We start from the raw sequence: 14813 nt of genomic DNA, 5'->3' as shown, positions 1-14813 counted from the left end.
CACCGAAGAAGGCAAAGACCATTTTGTCAGCTGATGAGGTGGTGGCCACTGTTTTCTGGGATTCCCGAAGAATAATCTTCAGAGATAACTTGGAAGAAGGCTGAAACGTAACTGGATACTATTATGCTTCATTGTTGGACTGTATGAAACATGCGTTTGCTAAAAAAACAATGTTTGCACGCAAAAAAGGGCATCATTCCACACATCATCGATAACAATGGGGAAAGTGCTTGAACTGGGCTTTGAATTGGTTCCTCATCCACCTTAGTAACCAGACTTTGTCTCAAGTGGCTTCTCCCCCCCCCCCCCCCCCCCCCCGCCGCCCGACACACACACACTTGAAAACTTTGAATTCCTGGAAAGAAATTTCATCAAATGAGGAAGTGATGGTTGCAGTCAACGAGTATTTTGCAGAATTTGACATAATCTATTTTTCCGATGGGATGAAAACTTCGCTGGAGCCAATGTATAACCCTCAAAAGGGACTATGTAGAGAAATAAGGTGAGTTGTTTACGAAACAAACTCCTTTTTTCCGCTTTTTGCCGGGCTTATCAAATCACCCACTTACTAAAAAAGTAAGCCAAATTCCCTATTTTCTAACCTGATACGCAATTATTGAATGCCCAATGGATCAAGTACAGGTAACACTAGCATCAGTCATGACAAGTGGAGAATCCTGAGAAAAGACGTGACCTTAAGGTAACACCGAACTGTGTGACAACCACCAACTAAATCTCTTAGAGATCTCGTAGATCATATACATTATGACGGCGTGTGCAGCAACCCATCCATACTCAGATAATACTTCAAAATTATCCAGTGGCATCTGCCCTGTACAGAGAATGCGGGAATTTATCTTAATTCAACGCAGTAAGGTATTTTCTGGATTTTGATTTCCCTTATGGTGTATTGCCCCGTACGAAGCAATTCTGGCGAACTCTATGTAGGCCTACTTATCGGCTTCTTCACAGACTCGTCATGCTGTAAGAACGGGATACTTTTCCCCACATTCGTAACATTTGTGTGCTCTTTGCGTGTTCCACTTCAATGAATTTACGAGGGATGTTTCTCGATAATAGTAACTCTCGTCTTGCTTTCTTTCGAAGTATGAACCACACTGCAAATATCAAGACATTAAATTAACTTTTACATTACACATGGATTTGCCTCCTCTAGGAGGATCCCGACAGCCGAGCACGTGCTTTATTTGTGAGGTGGTTGGTTTTTTTTTAATTTTTTTTTTTTTACGTTCGGCAGCTGAGACAAGCTTTTGCAAATGTGACTATGGAAAACGTCCAGATTTCACTTGTGTATAATTTTTTGAAATCAAGAAATACTTTGGCGTATGTCTGAAACTGTACAGAGCATTCCGAATACCAGTACCGCGTTTTACGACTTTACCTAAAAATAACTGCAATCACGAAAATAGTCTTTCCACAAATTGAAAGTTTACTAGATCCGCCATTGGTCGTAACCACCTACTAGAAACGCCGTAAACTCGTGAAACGTTACACTGTCTCAACAGTCATCTGTTGCTCCTTATGGAAATACACTGATTATGATTGGGCTGAGACGGGATAAGTTTATGTATATAGCTTCATCAAGAATAATTGTAGGAAGAGGAATACAAAATTTTTCGGAGGCCACAGCCAAGTCAACTGTGCTAGACCCACAGCTAAAGCCTAAACCTCCAAAACTTTTCATGATCAAACTTTTGCCACTCTATTTTCTTTGCTCTTTTGTCACACAAATATGACTGTATAGGTTGTAAAGTTTAAAACTAAATCGTACTTTAAGCAGTCTGTCTCCTCTTGGCTCTGTGCTAGGGTGTTGAAATTTCACTGCTGCGAGTATGGGATTCTACTTCAATTTCTAAAATGAAACTGACAACAAAAATAGCACACACAGCTAATCCACGTGAACTCTAACAGCACTGTGTATAAACCTGAGATGAGTTGGTGTTTAAAATATTACCCGTCTACCAGAAAAGCCTATAAAGTTGCTCTTTGACCAGTGTTTCCGATAAAACATCGAGGAGGTTCACTTTGCTTTCTTCCTTTACTCATCTCGTTGTTAACACAACATATCATTAAATGTGTGTTACAGATATCAAATGCAACCTAATCAAACTTTCACAAACATGATTATTGTTGACTAACAAATCCTGTTGCATCATCAGAATAAAAATAATGCACACAGATATTCCACATGCACTCTAGCTAAAATTACAGCACTGTGTATAAACCTGAGATGAGTTGTTGCGAAAAGCATCTAATAATTAGTTCGATGGTTGACAGACTTTGAACATAGTATGCCACATTTTGTACACTTTCATACTACATTGTCTACATACTGTGTGTATTCTCAATAAGAATGAGTTCTGCCCTATCAGTAGTCTCTTATCAGATAACATTTTTTCAGGATAATTTTGAAATAGCAAAAGCGGAATTATTTGTAAATTAATCTTACTCTGGTAGAGAAATGAAGAGAAAAAAGAAAGACTTTGTACACCATTAGCTCGTGGAAGATTTAGAGTTGGAGGGCCTTCATTCCTGCTAACCCATAATTGGTACATAAATCATTATGTGCACACAATCTGGCTACAGCAAAATATATGAAAACAGTTGATACTTCTTCATTAGAACACAAAGAAATAATGTTGTATCTATGCAACGGAGGAGATATTTCAGTGCCACAATGAACAGATTTATTTAGTTTATATGCTTACCATAAAAGGTTACAACCCAATTCCAAGTTTGCATCAATTTTTTGGAAGCTGAATTGACTGTTAGTTGCTAGCTTTGCATAAAAATGATGAAATTACTTTGTATTCATATGTCAAGCCTACTCTATTCTTTATAGCTGCAAAATTATTTAAAACACACATTCAGTTTCATCTCTAACATAATTCTTCACTAATTTCTCACCTACTTGTCTTTCACAAAGCCAGTTAAAGCACCAACAGAATGGTTAAAAAATAAAACTTTTCATAAATGCAAAAGTAAATGTATCCCTGAGAAGAAGAATTAGAAGATTTCTTTTATTTTTACTGAACCACACTCAAAATGCACCAATTACAAAGAACTGATAACACTAGTAAAACAGTTTCAAAGTTCCTTCTGTAGGGAGCACTCAGTGTACCACTCTGGAGAAAAAAGAAAAAAGACATATCCATCTAATGTTGTTGCATTGATTGCTAATCCATATGACAGGCTTATATCTTTGAATGGATTTTTGTCACATTGTCTTGGCCAATATACTCAAACTTGACATCTCTAGACATGTGCTAGTAAGAGGACAAAACTGGCAATTTCATCAGAATGAATAAGTTACTAAAACTAGTTGGCAGGAAAATTGAGCAAGAATAGAAACAGATAGCAGCCATCTGTGTTGGAGCAAAGTTCAGAGTGTGTAATAAATGGGACAAGATTGGCTGTGACCTTTTTTCTCAGTGATGATGGCACTTGCTTCAAGACAAATTTGGGAAATGACACAAAAAGAAACTCAATGGCCACATGGGAATTTGAATCCCACTCATCCTGAATATAAGCATAGTGTCATAACTACTGCACAACATCACTTAAGTTTATTATTTTATACTTTCACAAATATATAAACCTACAGTGCAGGGTAAAAGACTGTCACCAACATTTCAGATATAGCTGCATTACTACCAAAAACAAGATATTTCAAAACAACACAAGGTGCAGTAAGAATTAGATGTTGGCACACCAAATGAAAAATATGTGCAATCTGTTACTGAGGTATTACCTAACTGATTGTTTAAATCTGAGTTTACAGTTGATTAGTACCAACTCCTGAAGAACACATGTGCCAATAGGTTAATAATCTTACATCACACATTTTAACCAATAATGTGTCACACCACACCTAACTGCTGTGTTAAGTAAAAGATTTTGACTCCAGTTAATATAGGTTGGTGCCTTCCACCATTGGAACACTAGCCCTAGAGTACACGGGAAAAGGGGTATGCCTTTCACCTCAGGAACTTTCCAATCAGAACAATCAAAGTTAAATAGAGCTGCTACCACACAGTTATCAATGTTCAAGCACCATTTATTCGAAGTGTAAATAGCTCATGGCCATGTCTGGCACACATTTTGAAAATGATGTAGACAAAACAGCAGGAGTTATATAACAAGCTGCAATGGGCTACCACCACTATAACACTAGCCTTCTGACATTCACTTGAGGATGAAAATCAACTCGATGTTTTTCAATGTATTTCAGTCTGATATGACAACCACCATGTTGCTTTTGCATGTTTTTATATCCATTCATTCACTCCACATTATGTTGTTATCACCTTAGTCTTCTCTTCTCTTTGGATCCAGTAAGGAATTTTCTTATTCCATCTACCATCCCAATGCCAGTATTTTGAAACAACAACCCTCATTAAATGTTTGTCTCTCACTCATGTAAGTCAAAACTGGTAATACACACTAACTGTAAGCTTTCCTTTTCAGACACTGGAAGCTTACTTCTCAAAACTGTGTTTAGTTTACCAAAGCACTCCAGACCAATATTACTCATATGTTTCAGTGTCCTTTTACCCAGGCGTACTCATGGTATTAGGAACTGCATAATTAATTTTTTCCATGATCTGCCATCTGTTGATGTTCCATCAACTGGATCAGTATGACATACCTCTTAACAAATTGATCAATAATAACAACTAAAACGCACACAACCAATGAATGGTAAAGGAATAAGGTTTTCCCTTCAATTGCATTTGACAGGTGAAACTGAGTGTATTGTTTTTGCACTCCTTAAGGTAACACAATCATAGGAAATGCCAGTGGCAGTTCTTATGCCCTTTTTTACAGCTCTGTTAGTTTGACTTATGTGAATTAGCATTAATACCAGTACTCATAACGTGCATGAAAGGGCAATGCAGCAGATAAACATCCTCACTGTACTTTCAAAATTACAAAGGAAAGAACCAAAACATTCAGACATCTGATGTCGTGACAGTGAAATTTTGAAGCATTGCTGGAGTATAATCATCAATATATTTTAACACGGTATTTCATCTCTCCTACAATCCAATCTCTTCAATGAAGGAAACTCATTATATTTCCTTAAACAAAGAAAAAAGCAAGATACTGCTTGAGTTGACAGTGCAGAGTCACCACCACATACTGCTAGACATTAATCTTTAGGATCTGTGAAATGTAAAATCTCACTTATTATAACACAGAGTCTCTCAGTGCCACTCAGACTTTTCACCTCACACTATATGCTAATTATAACAACTTTGTGACTGATGTTTTTGCAAGTTGCCTGGTAACAGATAGGTACTCCAAGCGTTCATTGTGTTGCTTATTCTGCAGCTACCTACAAGCCTTATGAGACAGTTTACATAGGGAGCGTGGGGAAGGGGGGCTGATGTACACTGATTATGTGAGCATGAGGCACAGTGTGTACTACCCAGCATCATCCTCCCCGTCCTTCAATCTGACAATCATAGTTATTTTATCAATAATTCTAAATATATGTTTGCATTAAGTACAGCAGTTATGTATCCTGGTTCACTTTCACTTCAGATCTGATAGCGAGTTTGAGGGAACCTTAGATTTATCTTTGTGCCATAAATGGTCTGAAACCAACCTCTAAAACCATGAGGCACACCACATTTTATTAATCAAAAACTTGATTATGTTTGTTAACTCAGCACTGCATAATTCTTATGTCTTTGCTGATCAGATACATGTCGAAAATTTCATGACAAAACAGTGCTTATAAAGGAAGACAATGTGTGAAGAGATGCAGCAACTGCTGGACAGTTAAAGCTGATTATTTTAGTCACAATTGTAATTTTAAAACAATTGCTTAAAGGTTTCAGCAGTTACCGGCCATCTTCAGCTCTTCTCAGCTTTTTTACAGTGCAATGCATGAACTTTGTCATCATGCAGGACATAGAGACAACCATTCATGGTGATGTTAATGCATTACACTGTAACAAAGATGAAAAGGCATGAAGACAAACAATAATGGCTGACACCAGTACTCACCTATATTAAAACTGCAACTGCAACTTAAACAGTCGATTACAGAAATGTCACTTCTTTGATGAAACTTGCAGTAGATTCATTGTCAAACATACACAGGAGCTACTCAAATTAAAATGATAACCATTAAAACTTACAAACCTTGTGTGTGCATGTGGTGGGGAGGGGGGGGGGGGGATGCAGCAAAAAAGAAATTATGATAAATTTCCAAGACCATACACAGCAAAAATTTGAATTTGCCCAGTGCTTGGTGTGGCCCACATCTTCCCACAAACATATTTGACTAGGATTGTGGTCCATATCCCCATAAGAAATGTGTTAATTTTGCAAATGTTATTTCTTGTACATTTTTTCTACATGTCAGACAGTAAATTTGAAAAACAAAACAAATGTAAATTATCATCAGCAAGAATGAAACAAAAGCACTACTACTGTCTATCACTGAGTTTTTTGAATAATTTTCAGAGGATCACTCAGTGAAAAACTGCTACTTCTGGTGAGAACTACAGTTTCTGCCCTCATTGCCAATCATTCAGATTTTCAACTGCAGTTTCAGGATGACCAATAAATGACTTTCAGTCACATATAAATATGTTGAAAACTGTCACAGAAGAGTCACATCCTATAACTGCAACCAAGTTTCACGAGCAGATTGCAACTTTAGTGCACAGGCTTTGCAATTCACTGTTTGGTTTCATTATCGACAATAAGTTGTGAAAAAGTTTACTTTTCGCATCAAATCCTAAATATGTTACTGGCTTCAACTTTTTACAATAAAATTTGCCAGTTTAAAAAAACAGCCCTCCAAAGAGGACCATCAGAGTTACAAATTGATATTTTTAGTCTGTCATTCAAGAACTTCAGTCAGCCATTAACTTGCTGATACAACAGTTTCAGGGCTGAGAGATGACTGACTGACATGAAAAGTCATACAGCAGAACTATTAAAACAGAGCCTCCATAAAAAAAGCAATAAAATAAGAAATGCACAATATATTCCTCTTCTTAAAGAAACAAGTTACATGGGACACAAATTTTACACAATTATATCCTTTTTCTAATCTGACTGGTTATTTTGTACATACTGTTGTTTGCTCAAAAAGACTGGGTGAAATAAACTGAGTTCTGCAGTAATGCTCAAAATACTAATACCAAGCAATTTAATAGTGGTGTTCAACAGAGCAAACCAACTTATTCCATTAAAAGCAGTCGTAAAAGCAGTAAAGTAATAATACACATTAAGGGAAAGAACCAAACTCTGAATTTAACACCTCAATGACATCAGGAATGTACATTGGAACAGTGAACAAACGTGGAGGAAGAAATACGTCACGGCTTCAATAAAAGAATCAAACTGAAAGTCAACCGAACTATCTTACAGGAATGTCGAAAAAGGGAAATTATTATAGCTTAGAAAGAATTTGAATATCACTCTTCATGAACATGAGTCTTGTGTCTTAACCACAACCTAGGTACCAAATAAATAAAAGTAACTGTAACAAATGCATATTAATTTAATTTCCACCTTTTTAAACATTAATACCTTGTGTCCAAATACTCAAATTAAATACAATGGTCTGGATACACGAAAATGAAATGAAAATGTCTTGAAAGTAAGTCAAGCCTTTCTAGGTTTTCCAGTCCAAGCAGTATAAATTTCTGTCATATTTCCATTTCTACATATTAAAACTCCTACTTTATTTTTAATTTCATCATTAAACTGCAGGTTCTTTTCCTATTACACAAGAAACTACACCACGTGATTTGGTTCAGAAACACTGCAACTTCCTCCAAGTGATTCGGTTGGGAAACACTGAAACTTCCTCCATACAGCCCAGATCTTTGGCAACCTGAAGAAAGACATTCATGGAAGTTGGTTTCAGTCAAACGAGGAAGTGCAAGAGTGGGTGTGGTTGTAGATCCATCAGTAACTGACCGCATTCTATGAAACAGGAACTGATCGTCATGGGACGAATGTTTTTAACACGTGTGGGGATTAATTTTCAATGCATCCATTCCATGGTCTTGTATGGCGGATGTTTGGATTTCATTTGACTGCCCCCCCCCCCTCCCCCATATAATAATGCCAACTTCCATATAAAGTTTGTACTGGATTCCTTAACCACCATTATCATGGATAAAATAATATACACCATTCCTTCCTCTCCCCCAAGAGAGGCTCACAATGCAAAACAATCATTGCCTCAATGACAATTGATCGAACAGTCATATTGGAAAATTCAAACACAACAGGTACATAATGCCTATCAACCCCCCACCCCACTCCCCACAAAAAAATTGCATTTCTCATAATTTATCTTTGATAGACATACATAACTGGTACCAAAATATTTGCTGGATATCTGTCTATCATGTAATATAGCTTTTTTCTGAATTTTCCTTGCTGTTGTTGTATTTATAACAAAAGAGGAATTGTTAAAACTATATAATAAACTGCCCCAGGAGACAAAATATATTATTCAAATACAGCTATAATACTAAAATGGAAGCACTTACTAATGTTCTGGGAAATTATATTTATTTGGTCACAAAAGCTTTTGGCTTCTTAGGCCACCTTCAGATGACCAAATAAATATAATTTTACAGAACATTAGGAAGAGTTTCCTTTTTAATATTATAATCATGTTCTGTGAAGCACCAACAGAAAGTTTTATTAATTTTATGCATCTATATATACAGGTGGTTATCACACACTTCAAAGTAATCCAGTGCACAATAATAATGTCTTGACATTCTCCTGAGCTCAACATTTTACTCATCATGGGAGGATGCTGACTCAGTTTTCCAGGCGGGTTGGAGTGGAGGGCATGGAGATGTGCTTTAGCCACAGTAGCACTTTTATGGGTGTGGGATCAGTTTTGCCGACACATTGAAGAGTGTGCAAGGGGTAGAGCAGCAAGTTCATGGTGCTAGGGTCATCAGTACAGTGTCTGTACTGTGTGCAGAGATAGTGTAAGGAGATGTGAAGAAACACTGCAAAACTATTTTTCATTTGTATGTCATACTTTGCAAGTTGTGTGAGGCAGTGCGTTGTTAAGAAACTGACCACATACTTGTGAAGATGGAGTTTGGTCGTCCGGCCATCCTGATTTTAGTTTTCTTACATCATTTCAAACAAACGATACTATGGTTCCTTCAGCAAGGCCATGGACGATCAGCTGTCCTATTCTTGTAAAAATTTTGTAATATATTTTATGTACATATATTTGAACTATTTATTTTCATTGTATTATGATAATCCTGCAGCACTGGGAAATTAATCCTAGATCAACAAATAAATATAAAAATATGGTGCAAACATTGCCAAGGGGTTATGCTACACATCAGTCTGTACCTACGATCTTTATACCAAATTCACCTTCACTGTCTTCAACAACTCTCAACTAAATTGTCACCATCCAATATAACCTCAGGCTATATGACAAAACAAATTTCAGAGAAAGGAGAAAGGTAGGTGTTTGTACCATGCACTGACCACATTCCATGACACACGACTATGGAATTTAACATTTATTTTACAGCAGTCTTAAAAGTTATTATATTGATCATCCTTCCTCGTATACAACACACTGTTGAAGGTTACACACATTCGAAATGGAACGAATACATTGCTCAAATAGTTACATCAGTAATTACGTATCACTTGAAATGTATGGATCAAAATAGTTGTTTTGTGTCTTGGGAAAAGGATACAAAACTGTCATCTTTAAACCATTAAAGAACACAAATCATCCTTTTTTTAAACAAATTCTCATCAGCTTAGTTTCTGTCAAATAATCACCAACACCTCTGTGATACAAATGTTGCACAACTGCCCAGAATAAATTTAAGCATTCTATTCAAATACAAAATTATTATCACAAAAAAATACACTTATACAATCAGTTCACACAGTGTTAGCCAAAATTCTGATGGCTGCTGGTTTGAAAGTACAGTATGGAATGAAGACTGAAACTGACTGCCTCTTAATAATATGTCTAGTCAGTTGTACAGTGCAATACAATCTCTCTTTCTCACAAAGATAGAAAACTGTGATACTTCTCATTTTTACAATACAGCTCCTTCTGATTAAGTAGGCCTATGTAAAAACTCTAATATATACATACACATAGTTATTTTTAAAACCACAACATCTCACTGATGTACACTATTTATTTTCATGGTTACAGTATCTGTAGCAGCTGTATAAAAGCCTATTCATTCAATATACTTGTTCGCAATCCTACAGATGGGCTCAGAATGAATAAAATATCACTGAAGTACAATCTAGTTGCTGAATAACTGATGATTTTTAAAATTATTTTAAAAGTCCACATGTTCTGCAAAAATCGAAATAATTTACTCACTGTGTTACAGGGTTTCCATATGCAAATGCATATAAAGCTCTCAGAAAAGAGTGCATGGTTACTGCAAAACAAAAATTTAACGTTTCAAAACTGTTCTCAAAGTGGAAAGGAAAGTAAGTACAAGTATGTTTAAAGACGCATAGTGATACCTGTTAACAAAACCAATAACTTAAAACAATCCTCTCCCATGTTCCCAACATTAAATTTAATAATATGAAAGCGTGACAAACTCGTGTCTTAGAAATCATATCGGCCGACGAAAAACACTAAGTGCGGTGTAGCATACGAATCACGAGAATATAACATGGAACGATCTTATTGACAGCTGCTCTTCACAGTCTCTACAAATATAATTTTCTGTACGACGAAACTTCATCTTCAATAGAAACACCAATTAGCACTAAAAATTTGTGTTAGTCACATGTAATGAAGAGAAGCAAGTCTGCAAGTTCTGTAGCTTTCCTCTTGATTTCTGGACTGCGTAAATAATCTAAATATACTGCAGCCAGATCGATTAAAAATAAAATAAACTGTGTGACTGCCATATTACATCAATGTCTCATTGCTGAATCAACAACTGCTTGTACTGCTGCTCAAACAATTTCTTAGCCGCCGCCGCCCCCCTCCAAACAGTATACGACTAACTGGCGCCGAAAGGTCCTTCATAGTAACAACGAAATCAAAAACTAATTTACAGATCTTGTCCTGTATAGAAGTGTCCTATGTTAAGTCCAAAACAAACGTGTTTACTAACAGTTCTACTCCACTACACAGAAGCAAAACATATCAATCTCACGAAAAAATATTTTGAGTTTTCCCTAAGAAAATCGTAGAACAAGCATAACAACCCAGATGTACTCTAAAATAACCGAAGGAACGTGAATAATTATTCGGCCAATACTGTCACCACCCTTAAATGAAACTGCCTGCAAAGTATACTTCTGTATTGAAGGTCCGCTAATTGCGATTCATTTCGGTGACAGTAATAATTCAACTAATGGATGCAAAGTACAAACACAATTGTGATGGATTATATAAATCAACGGCAAAATAGTAGTATTAAAAACATATTATCCGTAGTTTACGTTGACTACAAATATTGCGCTTACGCTGTCAATGAGAAGTTTAATTCTTAAAAATAATGAGTATCTTTTCCCCTATTATGTTTATTACATTCACATATAATTCGCGACACACAGAAGAGAGGCTTGAGCTGTTTCTGAACGAAAACGAAAGTAATCATAAACAAAAATTGAATTTAAAAACAATCAGCGGGCAAAACCGTAACTAAAATCAAGCTAGCCACTGTCAATACTTATGACGCCAATGACAGCGTTTATCCAATAAAGGAATAGCATGCAAAACAAATGAATAAAACTATTGAGTATAGTTCGAAAAAAAACAAATGTATTACCTGGCTGACACAAACGTCGTAGCTACATCAGAACACCGCGCTAAAACACAACACAGCGTAGAACCTTTCTCAACATGGCGACAAAGACTTTGAAATACCGCGAAAGCCAGACAAAGAAACCTTATCCAGTTGGGACTAACATAAACGAAGAATTCACTTGCGCTAGTATCAGTATGCAGTCTACAACAAATTATGTTTTTCTAGCTAAGTTAAATGGGCAGCGAAAATAAAAAATATAATTAAATACAGAGCATCAGTTCAAATTTGTATCCACAGATACAACACCGCTGCCAGTCTGTAGCTACCCTCAAAACCGGTTTGAGAGTATAGTCTCTTCAGGTGGCCGGTGAGGCGGTGACCAGCGCGCTTTACAGCGCGAACACATACTTTATTGCCGAATAATTGCTGGTAAACTCGCTCCAAAAGAATCTGAAGTATATCAGAAGCAATAAATGAATCACCTTTGTTAAAAAATCATTTTATACACAGTGACGTTCGTTAATACAGGCTCAGAATAAGCAAAATTCAGCAGATGAAATGCAGTAGCGCGCCTAAGATCACGAAGTATACTGGTAAACCGTTAAATTAAAAGTATGAGAAGTCTGTTAGCTGCACATTGTGTACAGTCCTCTATAGAACACAGGCCTCAGAATAATCAACCCTGAATTAGTTCCAAGTTTTAATGACACAATACGCAGAGAAAAATGTGACAACAAAGAAACAGATTTTTGTTATTCTATGAAGAACATAAGGAATAATGGTACACAATCAATACATTAGAGCATTCTTTAATTAATTCACTGTGCAACGACCTCAACACCATAACCATGAGAAAATGTGTTAGCATAACATAGAATCTGTAAAATTGCGCTGGAGTGTTATGTCGAAAAAAGTTACTGTTAGCCCATTTAAGTAGATAAATGGTAAGTATCTAACCATTTAGATCCCTTGACAAAGCGATGCAGATGCAAACAAAATAGAAACAACGGCGACGAATAATAAGTTATTTAGAATATCATAAGCAGTAGGACAACTTCAAGCGTGTTTTTAATGGCGCTTACCCTGCATTTTTGAGACCACTGAAAATTAATGTAAACCACCATTCTTTTTTACTTTTTCTATACGCAAAGTAGAATACCGTACATTTTGCAGAGTGTCAGTTCATATGCTACAGCACTTCAGGATTTTCATTGCATATGAAACAAATTGATGTGTTACAGCACTTCAGGATGTTCACTGCATCTGAAACATGTTTCTCCGCAATTCATCATTTAATATACGGTAACATATTTTGCTCCACATTTTATCATCAGGCTTTCAGCACAATACGCAGAGAAAAATGTGACAACAAAGAAACAAATTTTTGTTATTCTATGAAGAACATAAGGAATAATGGTACACAATCAATACATTAGAGCATTCTTTAATTAATTCACTGTGCGACGACCTCAACACCGTAACCATGAGACCACTGTATCATGGGATCTATGTGGAAGAAGCATAAGCCGAAATTATAGGAAGTCATCAGAAACCTGCTTATGAATTCTATCGTCAAAATACATCCGTTAATGAAATCCACAGTTTCCAGTACGATAAAGAACGAAAGAAGCAAGAAATGTAGAGAACATTCGTAATTTTTTAAATATTGAATTTCTATTCCCCCCAGCACTTGATTCAAATCATATTCCGCTGGACCAGTACTCAGAAATATGGCAAGTCACTCCAGTATTTCCTTAAATAATTAATGGATGTTTATGAAATTATGTAGAAATTCAGTATGTGTAATTCAAACTGATTAAGGACTAAATGCAACGATTCAAAAATGGTTCAAATGGCTCTAAGCACTATGGGACACATCTGAGGTCATCAGTCCCCTAGACTTAGAACTACGTAAACCTAGCTAAGCTAAGGACATCACACACAGCCATGCCCGAGGCAGGATTCGAACCTGCGACCGTAGCAGCAATGATTCAAAGCGTCGTATTGTTTACGAATTGAGTATGTTACTGGGCATTTGAACATAAGGCCCGATAAGACAGTTACTTGACTTGCTGAAAGAGTGGCCTGTAATTGGGAGGGCATCGTATTAAGCTAGAAAATGTTGTAGACATTTCGGAATGCCTTCGACGAGCACATGTGGTGCAGCTAACCAGCCTTCGGACTGAAGAGTTCAATGACGAATGACTTTCTGCGGAGTCATATTGTGAGTCTATGCGAGGAAGGTGCACATTTTCGTGTTCGTTGACCGCTTAAACTTCGTTGCTGGTGTGTGCGGCGTCGACCAGAAGCGCGCTAGTGCGACAGATGATGACATATTGGATCAACTTCTGACATCGTTGTGTGGGATGTCGTAGCCAGAATGAAAGTACACCACTGGTGTTCAGGGAACAGTGTATGAACGTACAAAATGTCATTCAGCTCATTCTGCTTCCGTTCGTACCACTTCAGGAAACTCTAAGGTTTCCGTGGGTTCCATGACCAGCTTTTATACAATATCCATTCGCACTGAGCATGTGTAGGACACAAGAGGAAGGCGCGTGGCCCAATCTACATAACCAAAAATTCTTTGAAGAAATTGAAGTATCGTGGAACACTATCTCTAAGTTGTCACCCAACAAATCTATGACTGTCTATTCATGGCTGCAGGACGACATTATAGTCATAGGAGGATATAAAAGGCACTGAAAATTTTGTCCTTCGCAGTATGTTCATATGTGTATAACCTCAGTTTTATTATCATCAAGAGCATATTTAGGATCGCCTTAGGTTGAACCCGTGGTGCAGTATATGGAGCAATTTTCGAAATAAAATGCCTATAACGTAGCATTTAAGGTTACTTATTTGACTATACAATTTACGATTTTATGAACTGATAAGATAAGTAAAATGAAAGTAACTGAAATAACTAAGACATTCAACATGGTTTTCAATATCGCTATACTCTTGTCACAAAAAAAAATCAATAATTGAGAGTAATGTACATGCAAATTAGTACTTAAG

The 14813-nt window shown here is 36.6% G+C and overlaps 1 protein-coding gene across 4 annotated transcripts in view; it reads right to left on the bottom strand.

The window, feature by feature from the left end:
- Window positions 1–12112, bottom strand: part of LOC126248751 (uncharacterized) — a 308443-nt gene extending 296331 nt beyond the window's left edge. For 2 of the 4 annotated variants that reach the window (XM_049950089.1, XM_049950093.1), the window contains exon 1: window positions 11814–12112. The gene's annotated coding sequence lies outside the window, so the exon portion shown is untranslated. Of the gene's footprint in view, window positions 1–10399; window positions 10461–10548; window positions 11648–11813 lie in introns of those variants that run through there. The other 2 variants (XM_049950090.1, XM_049950091.1) reach the window with 2 other exon arrangements.
- Between the last annotated feature and the right edge of the window lie 2701 nt (window positions 12113–14813).

This window comes from Schistocerca nitens, chromosome 3 (assembly GCF_023898315.1).
Source record: "Schistocerca nitens isolate TAMUIC-IGC-003100 chromosome 3, iqSchNite1.1, whole genome shotgun sequence".
Taxonomy (NCBI): domain Eukaryota; kingdom Metazoa; phylum Arthropoda; class Insecta; order Orthoptera; family Acrididae; genus Schistocerca; species Schistocerca nitens.
This window is presented reverse-complemented; position numbering and strand designations above follow the sequence as displayed.